At 44.9% G+C, this 11,231-nt stretch overlaps 2 pseudogenes; both read right to left on the bottom strand.

The window, feature by feature from the left end:
- Positions 1-472: 472 nt before the first annotated feature.
- LOC101972979 (mortality factor 4-like protein 1) lies at positions 473-1,809 on the bottom strand (annotated as a pseudogene).
- A 1,957-nt stretch (positions 1,810-3,766) lies between these two features.
- LOC101973268 (DNA-directed RNA polymerases I, II, and III subunit RPABC3 pseudogene) lies at positions 3,767-4,185 on the bottom strand (annotated as a pseudogene).
- Between the last annotated feature and the right edge of the window lie 7,046 nt (positions 4,186-11,231).

Here is an 11,231-nt window from a genome sequence, read left to right as displayed (position 1 = left end):
TTTCCAGCCTCAGTCTAGTTTGGTGGTGGTCTGAGTGCAGCCTGATCTCCCTTTCTTCTGTGCACTTAGAACCTCCACCAGGGGGCAGAGGGGATGTTGCAGGGCAGCCTGGGGGATCTCAGACATTTGAGGAGAACTACATTGGGTTTAGATCTGAGTAGGGGCTAGTGTGACCACCTTCTTGGCCTGAGGCCCCTCTAGGGCAACCTTGGCCACTTTCACCAGGAAGACAATGTCCTCTTATGGGTCCTCTCAGCAATTACTCTCAAGGGTCAGTCTGGGCAGAGACCTCAGTGACCTCGGCTTTACTATTCTCTAGTAAATCCATCTGACTGGTTGCTTTATAGTTATTTCAGTAAATAAATTTGATGAGCTTCTCTATTTTGTTCTCCCCACCAAGGATTGAATCCAGGGTGCTCTACCACTGAACTATACCCCACCCTTTCTTTATTTCTTTATTCTTTTTTTTTTTTTTGAAAGGAAAAAAGGAGCAGTAACAACTTTTATTTTCTCTGTTTAAATTCAAACAGAAAACAAACATCAATTTTGTTATACACTAACATCTTCAAAGTACATCATTTGAACAAGAGAAGGACTAAGAACAAAAATGTGTTTACCGAGATCCAAACACAAGTGAATGAAGTACACCTCCTCACACTGCTTTCTGATGGTATTCAGGAGGGGTGACTTCATAATCCCTGGCACTAAACAAAGTTGCAGAATTCTTTGCCAGGGGGGCTGGGGATGTGGCTCAAGCGGTAGCGCTTGCCTGGCATGCCTTTGGCCTGGGTTCGATCCTCAGCACCACATACAAACAAAGATGTTGTGTCCGCCAAAAACTAAAAAATAAATATTAAAAAAACTCTCTCTCTCTCTCTCTCTCTCTCTCTCTCTCTTTAAAAAAAAATTCTTTGCCAGGTACTTGAGGAAATCATGAAAATAATTCAATAATAAAGCAGGGCTCTTCTCATCCAGAGGTGTATAGGCCAACATCGCTCCAATTATTACAAATAATCTCAGTAGATGTGGCGCTCCATACACCTGGGACATGGGTGCATTAGAATGACCTACAAGGATTTCAGCATACTGTGGTCTCTCAAATTTGTAGAGCAGTTGAGTGCCCAGCATTACATTGAAGTATTCTTTTATTCCTGCCACAATTTCATTAACAGCATACTCCTTATTATCTGTGGTTCCTCAAGATTTCCTGTAATTTGCATAATCCTCAAGAATAGACTCCACATTCTTCTTTGCAGGAAGATAAAAGAGCTGTTTTTGTCTGATAATTAAGTCCCAGTCATCAACAAGCCCTGGTTTTAGCTCTTCAGGAATCTTTACTTTAACTTCCACTCTGTTCATAAATGTTTCTTCATTTTCAACAGCAGGAGCTACCTGGGCCCTTTTCTTCCGAGGAGGTTGACCCACCAGGTGTTTTCTGTTTGTTCTTTTTGGTTTTCACTTCAACATTTTTCTGTTGCAGACCAGATGTCTTCTTTCCTGGAGCACCCCTCTCATCTTGCCCTCTGCATACTGCTCCTGATTGGCTTTTTGGAGTTCTCTCTTTCTGCAGATTGGTGTCCACATAATTGAGCACTCTGCTCTCTGGAACCCATTCATCCCAATTTTGATTCCAACCACTGTAATGTATAAAGTATTTCACTTGTTTGTCCTTTATGGCAACCTTAACGCACTTTGCTTCATAAAGGAGAGGCCCATGAAAGCACAGCACTCGCTCACCCTCCTGGAATTTCGGCTTAGGGTCTTGCTTGGGCGCCATTTATAAGTGATTCACCGCCTCCTCCTTCTCCCCCCCCCACCCACTACCGCTCCCTAATCTCTACCCCACCCATCTTTGCTTCAGATTCGCCTTCAGGCACAGCCAGCTCTACACCCTGGGCCCGATTTATTTATTTCTTTATTCTGAGATAGAGTTTTGCTGATCTCAAACTTGAGATCCTCCGGCCTTAATCTGCCAAATTGCTGGGATTATAGTGACTGAATTTATTTCACCATGCCTGGCTTTAGGAGCTTTTCTGATTATACCTGAGCCTCTTTCTGGCTTGGTTATCTGGGCTAGGAGCAGATGGATGCTCCTAGCTAGGACTGAGTTAGGACTGAGTGGCTGCTCTGAACAGAGTACTGTGCTAGGTTCTGTCAGGAGGTATCAGGTGTAATGGTGATTCAGATTATCCTGGAGTTGATAAACTGAGGGAGTGCATGTGCTTTCTTGACCTCTAGGCCCTTAAAGAATAGACAGCTGTTTGAAGATTTACCTTCTTTACTCAGACCAATTGTTCCTAGAAGTAGTTCAGTTTCTGTGCCTGAGGCTTCCAGGGTCCTGCCCCATCTCCAAACTGTAATAGGCATTTCCTTTTGGTGAATTAAGACCAAGAGGGATATTGGACCTTGGTAGCCCAGGCCTGTGGATTGGACCATGGAAGCTCTTTACACATGCTGCAGGAATGACTTTACCTTTATGAGTAAAGTCTATGATTGGGTGGGTGAGTTAGACTGCGTGGGGGTGGTAAGCAGAACCAGAGTGGGAAGGGGTATGATGGAGCCAGTCCAGGTGAGGAGAAAACCACAGGAGGGGTGGGTGTCTTGGAGCCTCTGTCCTGCTAGCTCCTGGTTGTGCCAAGGACACCAGGTAGGAGTCTGAGATGCTCAGGAAGGTCTAGCACTTGTCCAATTTGCAGATTCTAAGGCTCTTGCTTCCTGATATCTTGGTGGGGGCTGACATTGCCTGGGAGAGACCCAAGCAGGCCCATGGATCCAAGGTTCTCCATCCGTCCTCACATGTTGGTGGAGAGGCCAGGAACAATACCTGAGGTGAGGCCTTTCTCCTAACTCTTATACCAGGACAGGGACCTGAATTTGTACCGGACCCTAAACTTATCCTCCTAGAGACAGTAAGTCCCAAAGAGGAACTGTTTTGATCTCTGGAGGCCTGTGGCTTGCAGGAGAACCTGGTAAGTGAAGACCTCACCAGAGAGTGACCTCTTCCAAGAGCTCATCCTATAGTCTCCTTCCCAGGCCTGTGGTCTCTACTCTCTCCTCCCTCCCCTGCCCCTCATGATGAGTCAGCCAGCTGGGCACCTCCCTCTTCTTACTCAGGGTCTCATCACAGGGACAGGGTATCTGAAAGGTGAAGGGCCAGCCTGGGCCAGCAAGGTACCTTTTTAATTTTTTTTTTTTTTAAAGACGGACACAATATCTTTATTTATTTTATTTATTTTTATGTGTTGTTGCTAAGGATCAAATCCAGTGGTTCACATGTGCGAGGCAAGCGCTCTACCACTGAGCTACAACCCCAGCCTCTCATCAAGGGATCTTTAAGGCTGGAAGCTGACAGTGTTTGTCCAGGACACAAGAGGGCCTTGATCAGACTGGGGAAATCACAGAGAAGCCAGGACTAGGAAAAAGGAATGTACATGGTGCTCCTCCCAACTGATGGTTCTCTGCTGGGTGGGGATAGGGTGTTGGGAGGGAGGAAAGGAAGCATCGATTTTTTTTTTTTTTCCTGAAAAAGTAAAATTTAATCAAAGAGTCATATACACAAAAAACAACTTCTGATTCGCTTCAAACTCTCCCGCTGGGTTTTTCACGGACAAGTCAGTTTCCCATTGAGTTCGGACTAGCTACAGATGCACCAACAGTGGGCAGAAAGCTAGTTCCTCCTTATTAGATAAACAGTAGGAACATCTACTCAGGTTTGAACAAGGTCCATGACCTGAGTGACCAAGCAGCAGGTGGCATCCCTTAAGGTTCAGAAGGCCAGTTTCTTCATCTGCAGATAAACTCTGGAATCCACTCCAAATCCTTGCAGGTTGTTGGCATCACCTTGCAGCCTCATGAGTGAAGCCCCATAGAACGTAGGCAGAGAGGTGTGTTGCTGCTTCCATAGACGTTTCCTCCCCTCAATCCTGCACACGTTCCCCTACATTACATACTCAAACTGGTCAGCCCCGGAAGGCCTAGGGTACCATCTTCATACAAGGTATTAGCTAAGACCAATTGGAACTTGTCAAGCAAGTCTACAAGGTAAATATGAATGTTTACATCTAAAATGAGGTCCATCTTGAAAGATTCACTCTCACAATGCAATAGAGGTACTCCGTAAAACTCTTTACCTTCTGGGTCAATGTCTTTCACATCCAAAACATCCTCAAAAAGGATGCTAGCCATCATGAGGGGGCCACGGTAGCAGCAGAAGTGCAGAGCAAGCAGCCATGACTTGAGGGATTCGCGCACTCCCTTGTGCTGAGAGGAGACAGGGAAAAAGTGCAGGCTGAGGAGCAGCCACATTGGAGCCTAATGATGCATGCGCACCGACTTGCAGCAACAAGGAGGCATTAATTTTATCTGTTTCTTTTAATTTTTTTTTTTTTTTTGCAGTTCTGGGGATTGAAGCTAGGGCCTCATGCATGTGAGGCAAGCACTCTACCGCAGAGCTCCTCTATCTCCAGTCCATTACCCAGTTGTTTTTTTTTTGTTGTTGTTGTTCTTTTTTTTGGGGGGGGTGTGTGTTTATTTTTATTTATTTATTTATTTTTTGTGCCAGGGATTGAACTCAAGGGCATTTAACAACTGAGCCACATCCCCAGCACTTTTTAATTTTTATTTTGAGATAGAGTCTTGCTAAGTTGCTTAGGTCTCACTAAATTGCTGAGTCTGGTTTTGAACTTGCGATCCTCCTGCTTCAGCCTCCTGAGTTGCTGGGATTGCAGACATGCACTACCAAGCCTGGTTTACCCTGTTTCTTGGCAGTCTTGCCTAGGAAGTTTAGAAGAGCACTCCCTTATGGGATTTGAACAGACACCACTGCTTGAGGCACAGGGTTGCTGGTGTCAGTTCAGCCCAACTGTACCCAGTGATCACAAGGGAGATTTCCCAAAGAACTTAGGATGAACCTAGGGCCTCATGCATGCAAAGTACTCTTAGCACTGAATTATACCCTCAGCCCCAAAGATGAATCTTTTTCTTTTTAAATTTTATTTTGTGACACTGGGGATCAAACCCAGAGGTGCTTTACCACTGAGCTCCATTCCCAGCCCTTTTCAATTTTTCTTTTGAAGCACAGTCTCACTAAGTTGTTGAGGCTAACCTTGAACTTGAGATCCTCCTGCCTCAACTTCGTGAGCTTCTGGAATTATGGGCCTACATCATCATGCCCAGCCTCCAGAGATAAATCTTGATTAGAATAATGATGAAACTAGTTTGTAATGTTGCCATACAACTTTTGGAAGAACACTAGGAATATGAATTATGCCTATGGGTGTTCTTGGTGACCAGGTATGGAGAGACAGTGCTATGAGTGTGTGGGTGGGTGGTGGGAGCTTTCCTCCTGTCTGTGCATGGGTTGGGCCTGAGAGTGAGGACAAGTGTGTGTACACATGTGTGTGATTATGTGTTTGTAGTGGGAAATGTGAATATGTATTTTTATGGGTTCACTCTGGCTGCGATTCTTTAGTGGCTTCAGCTGGAGAGTCAGGTGAACACATCCCTGTGTTGGCCCTGAGAAATATCGTTACTGTTCCTGAAGTTAGTGAAAGACTGTTTGGTGACTGTCTCTGCTGAGCATGAAGCCACCACCTTGGAGGTCCCCTATACTAGAAAGAGATTCCCCATGGAGGAGAGGAGTAGGTGCTCCCCCCACCCCTGCCGCCGTTTTTTGCAGTCCTAGTGATTGAACTCAGGGGCACTCCACCTCTGAGCTCTATTCCCAGCTCTTTTAATTTTTAAAAATTGTTGAAACAGGTTTTGTTAAATTGCTGAGGCTGACCTTGAATTTGCTGTTCTCCTGCCTCAGCCTCCCAAGTACCTGGGATATAGGCTTGTGCCACCATGCCCAGCCTGTGCAGCCTTCCCTCCTCTCTCTGGCCTTATCTCAGTGAGTTTGAAAACAGCCCTCAGGGCTGCTCTGAGCACCAAAGACAGAAGCCAGAGTCCTTCAACAACTTCTTGAAAGGGTTCCTGGGGCCATGGAGACCTATACCCATGACTGCCCCTGGACATGTGGCCCCTGAACATTAGCTACCTGCACCTGGGTGTGTACATGGGGTTCCTGTGCTATCACGGGGCTCAGTACACTCCTGTGAAGGGGTCACCATTATTTCCATTTGGTGGAGGAGGAAACTTAGGCCAGAGAGGGGGTTGCCTGGGGTTACAGAGGGAGGTCTTAGCAAGTCTGGTCTCTTTCACCTGAGTTTGTGTTCTGGCTGTGCCTCTCTTCCTGGAATGAGCACTATTTTACTGTACCCCATCCTTCAATACCAGAATCCCCACCCCAGCCCTCTTCATCTTTAACCTCTGCCCATTTTCTCTTCCATAGCCCATTGGATCAAGAGATTGAAATTCAGCTTTAATGGATATAGTAGAAATCAAGGGGCTGGACTGAATTGGCCAGGGTCAGGAGTTGTGGGCTTTTCCTCACATGACTCCTGTCCACAGAATTGGGCAGAAGGTTGCAATGTCCTTGCCAGCTTTGTGGCCTGGGGCAGGATCTAGGGACGTTCAATGCCCATGAAAGCTCAACACCCTCTTGGCCTTGGCCTACCCTCAAGGCCTCTGGGCTAGCCAGCTTCTTCCCTGCCTGCGGCAGGCTGCACTCTTTATGTCCAATTCATTGCTGCCCACAGAACCTGCTCTGACCTTCTGAACATCACGCCTTGGCTCACAGTGTCCCTACATGCTGTGATTTCACCCAGGCAGTATACAATTCCTCCTTTAGATTGCCTGTGTCCTCCCTGGTTGCTAGGCAGTGCTGCTTTCTCTGGTCTCCCATAGCTCCATGGCATGGCCCTCCAGGTTTTAAGATGGACATTAAGTCCTAGTCCATATCCCTACTGAATGTGAGCTCCCTGCCTCTGGACTACCTTTATGCCCACCAGAGTTTGTCTGGCCCAGGGCCTCAGAATGGAAAGTGTGGAGACCTATTGGAAGCACACACAGGCCAGGTTGACTGTGGCTTTCTCTGAGAAGTTGGTCTGGGCCTAGATCACTTTTCATTGCGTACACTTTTCTATTATTTGGGGTTTTCACTAGCTTTCTTGTATATTCTTTTTCATAATAATAAAAAAAGAACCTCATGCTGGGCCTGGTGGTACACACCTATAATCCCAGCCACTCAGAAGCCTGAGGCAGGATGATCAAAGGTTCAAGGCCAGCCTCAGCAACTTAGTGAGACCCCAAGCGATTTAGGGGGAACTTGTCTCAAATTAAAAAAATAAAAAAAGTACTGGGGGTGTGGCTCAGTGGTTAAGTGCCCCTGGGTTCAATCCGTAGTAACAAAAAAAGAAAAAGAAAAAGAAAAAAAGGAAAGAAAATTTTCATTTTATAATAAATATGAATGTTTATTGACTATATTTAAAGGACAATCCATAAGAAGAATTCACTCCCCAACTCAGCATTCAGCCTCTTTAACATACCTGAGAAGTGTTGCTACCAAAAAACATGCTTGTAAGATACATTTAAAAATAAAGCATCATAGCCAGGTATGGTGATACACACCTGTAATCCCAGTGACTTGGAGGCTGAGGCAGAAGGATTACAAGTTCAAGGCCAGCCTCAGGAATTTAGCGAGATCCCTGAGCTATTAATGAGACCCTGTCTCCAAATTAAAAAAATAAAAATGATGGGAATGTAGCTCAGTGGTAGAACACTGGCCTAGCCTGCCAGAGGTCCTGGGTTCAACACCCAGCCCCACCAAAAATACATATACACACACATATATATTGTCTTGAAAAAGTTTGAGACCACATCCACCCAACTGATGGAAGTTATTTGACATGGGTACTGGGGTGAGTGTGTGGGAAGGGTTTACAAATTGTTAAAAGGACTTTTGTTATACTGGGATTGTTTGGATTTTTTCTTTCTTTCTTTCTTTTCTTCTTTTTTTTTGTACTGGGGATTGAACCCAGGGGCACTTAATCACTGAGCAACACCCCCAGTCCTTTTTAGTTTTTATTTTGAGACAAGTTCCCCCTAAATCGTCCTTAGGAGAGTAAAAAATGTCAAGAGTATGGAGGAGGCTGGCAGCACAGAGATGCTCCAGGCTGGCCAGGAGGCCTGGAGATTGCTCAGTCCTGTGCTTGTCTTACTATATTATCCTGAGCATATCAATCAACCTCTGTAAACCTTGGTTTCCTCTCTAAGCTGCTGTCTCTTTCTGCTCTGATGCTTCTATTGTTCTAAGGCACTGTTCTCCAACATCTTTGTGCATCAGAATCAATTGCAAGTTTCATTAAAAAAAATTTCTGAACAGGCACACGGTGGCCCATGCCTGTAAACCCAGAGGCTCCAGAGGTTGAGGCAGAAGGATCACAAGTTTGAGGCAAATAAGAAATAAATAAAGGGCTGGGGATGTGGCTCAAGCGGTAGCGCGCTCGCCTGGCATGCGTGCGGCCCGGGTTCGATCCTCAGCACCACATACAAACAAAGATGTTGTGTCCGCTGAGAACTAAAAAATAAATAAATATTAAAAAAAAAAAAAAAAAGAAATAAACAAAGTACTGGGGATGTAGCTCAGTAGCAAAGCACTGCTGGGTTCAATCTCCAGTACCAAAAAGCAAAACAAACATTCCCCCTAGTTTCTGATTCAGTAAGTCTGGGGTGAGGCCTGAGAATTTTATTTATTTTTTGGGGGGAGGGTGTGGGTGGAGTGGGGTGTGTGGGTGGGTGGGTACTGAGGTGCTTAACCACTCGGCCACATCCCAGTCATTTTTATTTTTTTATTTTGAGACATGGTCTCACTTTGTAGAGGCTGACCTTGAATTTACAATCCTCCTGCCTCAGCCTCCCCTCCCAAGTCTCTGGAATTATACAGGCATGCACCACCAGGCCTAGCTGAGAATTCTTTTTCTACTAGGTTCCCAGAAGGTGATGATGATGCTGATTTGGGGTCCATAGTTTGAGAACCAGGTTCTAATTCAACAACTCACTGGGTAACTATCAGATTACTTCTTTGGGGATCTTAGTTTTCTTGATTGTAAAAAGTGTGTGTGTGTGTGTGTGTGTGTGTGTGTGTGTGTGTATCCCTGAGTAAGTGCATGTGTGAAATTTTTTTTTTTGGGGGGAATTATTATTTTTTTTATTGGTTGTTCAAAACATTACAAAGCTCTTGACATATCATATTTCATACATTAGATTCAAGTGGGTTATGAACTCCCATTTTTACCCCAAATACAGATTGCAGAATCACATCAGTTACACATCCACATTTTTACATAATGCCCTATTAGTAACTGTTGTATTCTGCTACCTTTCCTATCCCCTACTATTCCCCCTCCCCTCCCCTCCCATCTTCTCTCTCTACCCCATCTACTGTAATTCATTTCCCTCCATGTTTGTTATCCCATTCCCCTCACAACCTCTTATATGTAATTTTGTATAACAATGAGGGTCTCCTTCCATTTCCATGCAATTTCCCTTTTCTCTCCCTTTCCCTCCCACCTCATGTCTCTGTTTAATGTTAATCTTTTCCTCCTGCTCTTCCTCCCTGCTCTGTTCTTAGTTGCTCTCATTATATCAAAGAAGACATTTGGCATTTGTTTTTTAGGGATTGGCTAGCTTCACTTAGCATAATCTGCTCTAATGCCATCCATTTCCCTGCAAATTCCATGATTTTGTCATTTTTTAGTGCTGAGTAATACTCCATTGCGTATAAATGCCACATTTTTTTTTATACATTCATCTATTGAAGGGCATCTGGGTTGGTTCCACAGTCTAGCTATTGTGGATTGTGCTGCTCTGAACATCGATGTGGGATGTGTGAAATTTGTAATCACAGTTCCACTTATTTTTTAAAAATATTTCATTATTATTATTATTATTTTAGTTGTAGATAGACACAATATCTTTATTTTATTTTTATGTGGTGCTGAGGATCGAACCCAGGGACTTGCACATGCTAGGTGAGCACTCTACCGCTGAGCCACAACCCCAGCCCCTCCACTTCTTTTTTAATACAATTCACTAGGCACTTAATTCAGGGAAGGCTGTCTGTATTGTCTAGCCCAAGAATTCTTGACTTTGATCTCGTGCCAGAACAAACTGGACTGCAGGGTTGTGGCCTGGGATTACAAATTCTTCTCAAGTGATCACAATGGACTGATAAAGATGGGAACCCTCTGCCCTGTGGAGGTCAAGGCTCAAGGTAGTGAACTGGATTTCCTAGGTCACTAAGTAGAAGAGTGGCTCAGCTAGGAGCCATGTTTTCTGAGGATTCCTCAGGGCTGGGAAGAATCTAAAAGCCCCCAAAGAGCCTGTCCAGCAGTGACAGTCCGGTCTTTCAGCCCTCCCAGCTGAGTTCTGACTTCTGGGTACTGCTTCTCTGCCTTCTACTCCTTCTGCAGCATTGACTCACGCCTGCAGACTTCTGGGATTTGCAGGTAGCCACTGTACTAAAGTCTTTCTCCTTGGCCTTTAAGTAGCCTAGCAATTCTGTACTTGCTGAGGGGGAGCAGAACAAGTTCAGACCATGACAACTTACTCAGGGGACCCCCTGTGGCATAGAACCAAGGAATACTGGGCTCCAGGTACAGATGAAGCTGAAGAACAGAGCCAGACATTTGCAGCCTTGAAATAGGCTTGGAGAACTGGAATTTGAGGACCTTGCCTTATTGTCCTTGGTTAGGCAAGAGGTTTTTCCCTCTTGCATTGTCTCTTTAAAGGTGAAGGTCAATTGGAAATGTTTGATCTTGTCAAGCAAGGAGACAATAGGAATCTCTATCTGCCACAGTAGGATTTGTAAATGGATCCAGAGATCATCCTATCTGAATCACATCAGGTGAGGAAGTTAGGGCCTGCTTCCCTGGGAAGACCTTTGCCACCAGCCACTAGCTAATTCCAAATTGAGACTCAGAATGAGAACAAATTAGCTAATGTTACTCAGTCAAGAAAGACAGAGCAGACCTGGGTGTGGTAGTACACACCAATATTCCCAGCCACTCGGAGGCTGAGATAGGAGGATCTCAAGGCCAGTCTCAGCAATTTAGCGAGGCTACTTAGGAGGGCTACTCTCCTGCTAGTTGACCTTCTTCATCGTAGTCCATACCTGGGCAATCCTAGTCTGGTTGACAGGGTTGTGATGATTACTCAGCCTCTTGATGACTTTCCTTTAAGCTCCTTGTGTTTTGCAGGAGTGGTGAGTGGGGAAGAGGAAACAGATTTTTTTTTTAGAGAGAGAATTTTTAAAATATTTATTTATTTATTTAGGCCGACACAACATCATT

The sequence above is a fragment of the Ictidomys tridecemlineatus genome, chromosome 2, assembly GCF_052094955.1.
Source record: "Ictidomys tridecemlineatus isolate mIctTri1 chromosome 2, mIctTri1.hap1, whole genome shotgun sequence".
NCBI lineage: Eukaryota > Metazoa > Chordata > Mammalia > Rodentia > Sciuridae > Ictidomys > Ictidomys tridecemlineatus.
The sequence above is the reverse complement of the archived record's forward strand: the minus strand, read 5'-3'. Positions and strand labels throughout refer to the sequence as shown.